This window comes from Dama dama, chromosome 18, assembly GCF_033118175.1.
Source record: "Dama dama isolate Ldn47 chromosome 18, ASM3311817v1, whole genome shotgun sequence".
Classification (NCBI taxonomy): domain Eukaryota; kingdom Metazoa; phylum Chordata; class Mammalia; order Artiodactyla; family Cervidae; genus Dama; species Dama dama.
Window position 1 is genome coordinate 61937501 of NC_083698.1, and position 6977 is coordinate 61944477.

The 6977-nt window shown below is 39.2% G+C and overlaps 1 protein-coding gene across 1 annotated transcript in view; it reads right to left on the reverse strand.

The window, feature by feature from the left end:
- Window positions 1-4592, reverse strand: part of ITPRID1 (ITPR interacting domain containing 1) — a 111258-nt gene extending 106666 nt beyond the window's left edge. Inside the window, exon 1 of the mRNA XM_061166536.1 lies at window positions 4495-4592. The gene's annotated coding sequence lies outside the window, so the exon portion shown is untranslated. The remainder of the gene's footprint in view (window positions 1-4494) is intronic.
- Window positions 4593-6977: the final 2385 nt, after the last annotated feature.

Genomic DNA, 6977 nt, shown 5'->3' on the forward strand with positions numbered 1-6977 from the left:
GGGAAGAGGCTAGAACAATCCAGGTGGTAAATGGATTAGAGTTGAGGACATCAGTATTAACTCACGATTAGCTTAACATACATACAGATGGTTACATATGGAAATATTTTTAGCTATGTTTATATGGATGAGTTAGCATACACATATATATTTCCTCTCTCTGTCAGGTGAGAGGGTCTAGAAACAAAACACCCAATAGTAATAAACTTGCATATGCATAGTACCCAGAACTTGGTTTCTAATATTCTTCTGTGAAAGGAACCAACGCAGCTTGAGAGATGGCTGGACTATAAGTGATAAACTTGTAACATCTTAAATAAGGGAGTGCTAAACACACACACACACAATGATGTAGTATGTCAAAGAGATACAAGAGCCAGCTGGAAAAGCTCTTATTAATCAATAGGAGCACACAATAAATAAAACTGTATTGAATAAGAATCCCAAATCTAAAATAAATGTCCATGAATCCATACTAATACAAAAGAGTGATTACTTAAATAAATAATTCTGGGAGAATAGACAAATCTCCTGTGCAGAACTCCAAATAAATTATTTAGCTACTACACCATCTAACTTTTACTCCTTGGATATGGGATTAATATAGTGACTTTCTTCCAAATAATAAAGTATAGTAAAGTGAGAGGGAGTAACTTTACAGAAAAGAAACCTGAAAAACAATATGTGAACCAGGTAATCAAGTCATGTCATCAAAAGGACATTAGCAGTCATGTCATGTTGATTTTAACTGTCTGTACCTTTGATGCGATGTGATGAGAATGCTACTTTAACTCTGTGACCATCCTCCCTCACACTCATAACTCCAACCTGATTATAAGAAAAACACCAGACAAATTTCAACAGAGTTGACATTCTACAAAATATTTGATAAATATTCTTCAAAAACGTCAAGGCCATCAAAAACAAGAAAGTCAGAAATCCTAACAGTTAAGAGGAGACACAGAAGATATGAAAACTAGACATAATGTGGTACCTTGGATGGGACTGTGGAACAGAGAAAGAACATTAGGTAAAACTAAGGAAACAAAGGTATGGACTGTAATTAATAATGATGAATCTATATTGATTTATTAATTGTAATAAATTACCTTAATAATGTAAGATGTTAATAATAGAGGAAAGTAGATATGGGGAATTCTCAGTACTATCTTTACATTTTTCTGTATATCTTAAATTATTTAAAAATTTATAAAAATTATTTATTTGGCAGTTGGACAAGATGGTACTCAGTATATTTATTCTAACCCTCATATTCAGTGATTTAGAAATAAGTGACAAATAGCAGAAGGATGCATATATATCCATTAAAATTATACATATATTGAGAGAGACACACTAGAAATATGAACATATTGCATGGCTGTGTGGATATATCTATGTAGATCTAACATTACTATACTTTTTAGGATGTATAAGACAATGCTGAGAGTAGTTATCTCTGCTAGCGGGAAGCTGCTATATAACACAGGATGCCCAGCTTGGTACTCTGTGATAACACAGGAATGGTGGAATGGCAGGGAAAGGGAGGCTCAAGAGGGAGGGGACATATATACAATTATGACTGATTCGTGTTGAGGTACCGCAGAGACCTCTATAGCATTTTAAAGCAATTATTCTCCAATTCAAAAAAAAAGTAGTTCTCACTGGATAATATGATTATGGACAATTTTTACTTTCATTTTATTGATAGTATTTTAAAAACAACTGACCAAAGACCAATTGTTTTTGTAAAATAAAAACAAGCCAATAATAGCTTTTATTTTAAAAATCAATGAATATCCATGATGAGTGATGCCTATCTGGTCTATGTGCCCTTCCTTCAACCTAACCAATTCTTGATGCTTATTTCTATCATTGTATTTACAAAATATTATATATTTATTTTATTTGTCTATCTTCCTTCCTAGATTATACAATTCTTAAGGACACACACACAAAAAAATCTGTCACTTCTGTATTGCTACTATTGAGTACAAAACCTGAGGTGTTGTTCATTTAGGGGCATAGACAGAGGGCAATGCAATGGGAAATCTTGGGCAAGTAACTGATTCAGTTTTCTCATATGCAAAATGAGGAATCTGGGCTACTTCCATCTCTGGGGTTCCTTCCAGATCTAAGATTCAACATTCTCTACCCATTTCAATGAATTAGGCATAATTTCACAAAATAAGAACTCCAGGGAAATTACGTTACTTGCCCAACTTCTTCTTTTGCATCTTCTGGAAGATGATGGAAGATTGAGATTCAGAAAATGTCTGCTCAGTGGGAATTGGTTCAGAAAGCCTTTTCACTGTAGGTTTTAAATAATTTATTATTTGTAGTTAAATTTGTCCTTGAGAATTTACAAAGGTTTCAACAAATTAGAGTGGTTAAACTATGGAAGGATTAAATATGAGGATAATTATTTCATTAAGGCCATACTGAAATTATTCTTTAAAAAATTTCTGTAATATGCAGAAAATACTCTATGTGATGAAGCAAGGATATTGCTATATGTGTGTCTTTATGATTACATTGCTGTTTCCTTGGACCTGAGAGTAAGGAAGAATGATGAAAAAGGACAAGTCACTTGCACATCTTGAAGTCAAACCCTGAGACCCTTCCAACATCAGTGGTTCTGCCATCTCTTAATCAGCATCATTCTCCAGTTTTCCTACTATTTCCCACTGACACAGATCCCTTGAAACATCATGTTCATCTAGAAGAGCCTATTACCTTTTGTTTTGGTTTTCTATCGAGCTGCAACAAATTACTACAAGTTTAGTAGCTGGCTGCTGCTGCTGCTGCTGCTGCTGCTAAGTCGCTTCAGTCGTGTCTGACTCTGTGCGACCCCGTAGACGGCAGCCCACCAGCCTCCTCCGTCCATGGGATTTTCCAGGCAAGAACACTGGAGTGGGTTGCCATTGCCTTCTCTGGTTTAGTAGCTTAAGACAGCGCAAATTATAGTATCTTAAAATTCTAAAGGTCAGAAATCCAAAACGGGCCTCACTGGGCTAAACTAAAGGGTTAGCAAGTCTGCGTTCCTTTCTGAGGGCTCTTGAGAAGAATCTGTTTCCTGCCTTTTCCAGTTTGTAGAGGTTACCCACATTCTTCCAATCCTGGCTCCTTCCTCCAGCTTCAGCACAGCATCTTCCAGTCTCTCCCTGATACTGACATTCTATTCTGACATCACCTCTCCCATCCTGACTCTGACACTCCACCCTCTCTCCAATAAGGGAGCTTACAGTCATGTTGGGCCCACACAGATAATCCCAGATAATCTCTCCACCTCAAGATCCTTCATTTATTCATATCTACAAAGTCTCTTTTGACCTGTAAGGTAACACATTGACAACTTTGGGATGAGGACCATTTTTCTGTCTACCATGTATATGCTTTTCTCTCATTATCCAACAGAGTGGACACCTCTATCCAACAATCAGGGGGCGAGGGCGGCAAACAGAAGGCACACATATATGTGTGTGTGTATACATATATATATATATATAAAGTAATTATATGCTGATATATAAATATATATACATGTAAATATGTTCTATTGTCTTCTTAAAATAATTTCATTAGTATTTAGTATGTCTCATTAATTAGCAGCTTAAAATAAAGTTGAGGTACTAAAATATCATTCTGATTATAGCATTCTGAATATTCTCCTGAATGACATCCTTACAGAAAAATATCACCATCTGGAAATCAGAAATGGAGCATCATACTTATAAGCAGTTCTTACCTCCTGGAGTTTCTCTTTCTCTCTCTCACTCTCTCTCCCCAAACCCCCCCCCCCCACCCCACCTCTCTCCTTTCCTAGAATTAGCTACTGCTCATGACCACATTTTTTGTTGTTGTTGTTGTCAAATCTCAGCTGCAACTCCAGATCTCATTTTGATTTGTTTCCATCTGTGGATTGGTGAAGAATCTGCCTGCAATGCAGGAGACCCCGGTTCTATTCCTGGGTCGGGACGATCCACTGGAGAAGGCATAGGCTACCCACTCCGGTATTCTTGGGCTCACCTGGTGGCTCAGCTGGTAAAGAATCTGCCTGCAATGCAGGAGTCCTGGGTTCGATCCCTGGGTTGGGAAGGTTCCCTGGGGAAGGGAAAGGCTACCCACTCCAGTATTCTGGTCTGGAGAATTCCATGGACTATACAAACAAAGAGTCAGACATGACTGAGCAACTTTCACTTTTCACTTTTTTCATGGAGAATTAATTCTCCTTTTTCTGTCTGTTCCTCAGTGAACTCTTCAACCTCCTCATCACCAATGACATTTAACATCATTCTGTTTCTTTCTAACAACTGCAGTCCCCTCAATTTCACCTTCATTCAACTCAAGCCTGCTAGCATAGTTTCAGTCAAAAGATTCTTACAAATAGGAAGAGAGAAAGAAAGCTGATTTCCTGTGTCTCTCCTCTCACAGACCAGGGAGAGCATTCAGGTTGCTATGGCACAAAGAAAAGATTCTGATAAACAGTCTTACCTCATTCAGTTGGAGTAGAGCTGAGGGAGCAAGAAAAGTTTATCCCCTAAAGAAATCGATTGTCACAGTCCTGTCCACCAGCCCCATCCACCGGTAACAAAAGCTTGACTGCCGAACAGTCTGAAAGTTGCATAGGTGGACAGTTCCTGCAGGAAAGTCAGTAGCATTTGCCTAATCTTGCATAACATTTTCATAATCCATGCCCATTTGTCCTAAGGGGTGGGGGGGGGGGGAACTTGTTTTCCTGATCTTTTATATCAGGAAGAATTTGAAACAGGGAACTTAGACAGTGAAACTCCTTCAGACAAATGAACCAAACTAGAGGAGACTTCCTGCATTCCTTGGCCCCACAAGATTTTTGGAGATCTACTTTGTGCCAGACCATGGGCTGGGAAAAGGAAATGAGAAGATAAATCACTCTTCCCTCTCCAGTGGAGCTTGCTGCCTTTGGAGGGCCGCAGCCAGTGGCTCCCATGGAGGAATACTGAGGGCAGAGAGGTAGAAGGGATGTACCATCTCATGGGAACTTGAGAAGGCTTCACTTCACTGAGGACATAATGCCTGTCCTGAGTTTTGAAGCATGATTAGGAGCTTTCCTGATGAATAAAAATTGAGCTAGGCTTGGAGCTGTGGGGAGAATGCATAAACAAAGGCACAAAGTTATTGAACTGGGTGATACATTTGGGGAACTGCAAGTTGTCTGTACAGCTGAAATGCAGGGTGTGGGGTAGCAAAGGGGAAAGATAAGGTTGAAGAAAAAGGAATTCTCACCTGGTGGGCTGACTTACGACTTAGAAAACAATAATTGTGAATCTGGCTACTTATAATGATTCTATACTTTAGTGTCTGAACTCAGCTTATCATTTGTAATTGTGAGAGGGAAACTTTGAAGGGAAGAGTTCAACATATATTTAGTTACTCTGTATTCTCAGAAAATGAGTGGTTTGGTTGGGCAAATGATTTAGTTTGAATTAGAGCACTGAAATACCAACTTCCAAATAATTAGAATAATTAAAGTTTGTTAAATATTAAAGCTGTCATTAGCACATGGGGATATTCCTTTGACACTTTGGAATGATCTTCAAGGCTTGAGAAAGGGTTGGGACTATGATCAGCATGAGTACAACTCTGTGGAAGGTCCAAGGTGATAGCCCACAAGATCTGCTGGGGAGGAGGTTTTTAGTTCTCCTAGCCTAAAAAGCACTTGCACTTAACGTATTTTTATACTTTTGTGTTCTGAGAAACCTCCTGACAGATTGAATGTGGGTCAGCATAATAAATGAAGCATTGCACTAATAATGTTAATACAAACAAACATCAGGATAAACCACATTTCCCCACGTGATTGAACAAACATATGGTCTTGTGGTTGAAACTTGGCAAGTTAATTGTCATAAGAACCCTGAAAGGAAGGTGGAATGAATTGGTAATTTTATCCCTAAGACAGACCTCAGTCCTTGACATTTCCCTGTTCCCACAGACTGGCAAACGCTTGAACTAGCAAGCATGTTCTATTGTCAACATTTCTTCCTTGGTGAATTCGCATTAATGATTATAATATGCTCCGTTAGTATTAGCCTTACAGAGTCATTAAGTGCTTTCACATACATTATTGTTACTTTGTTTCTGTAGACTCGCCCTTACCCAGGGCAGGAAAGTTGTTTTGTTTTGTTTTCTTCTACATTTAGTCCCCTGGAGACTAAAGGAGATCCAACCAGTCCATCCTAAAGGAAATCAGTCCTGAATATTCATTGGAAGGACTGATGCTAAAGCTGAAACGCCAATACTTTGGCAACCTGATGCAAAGAACTGACTCATTGAAAAAGACCTTGATGCTGGGAAAGATTGAAGGCGGGAGGAGAAGGGGATGACAAAGGATGAGATGGTTTGCTGGCATCACTGACTCAATGGACACGAGTTTGAGTAAACTCTGGGAGTTGGTGATGGACAGGGAGGCCTGGCGTGCTACAGTCCATGGGGTCTAAAAGAGTCGGACATGACTGAGCAACTGAACTGAACTGACTGAATGACATTTAATATATAAGAAGCTAACACTCAGAAAGGTGACTTGCTTTGTCCAACTTCACACAACCTGAACCACAATGCCGGCTTCTATCTCCAAGTCTGAGTACCCTTTTGCAATATCATTGCTTGAGGGCATTTCCTTAGAAGGGAGCTGTCCACAGTTAGTAATGTGTACTGTTTGGATGGTCTCCAGGAACTCCTGACCCCTCCAGAGCTCTCAAGTGATTTTGGATGGCACAATGTCCATGTGCCCTTGGCCACCTCCAATGTCCTGACCAGGACATCACCTCATAAAACTGACTTGTTTCCTTCCACCTTGGCTTTGACCTCTCTTGTACTCACCTGGCTTTCCTAGGTTCTGTCTCCTGCCTCTACTTGGACTCCCTCTCCCTCTAGCATCTTAGAGTTTCATATCTCTTTTGAATGCCTTTAATGCATCTTGTGTACATGATTATAAT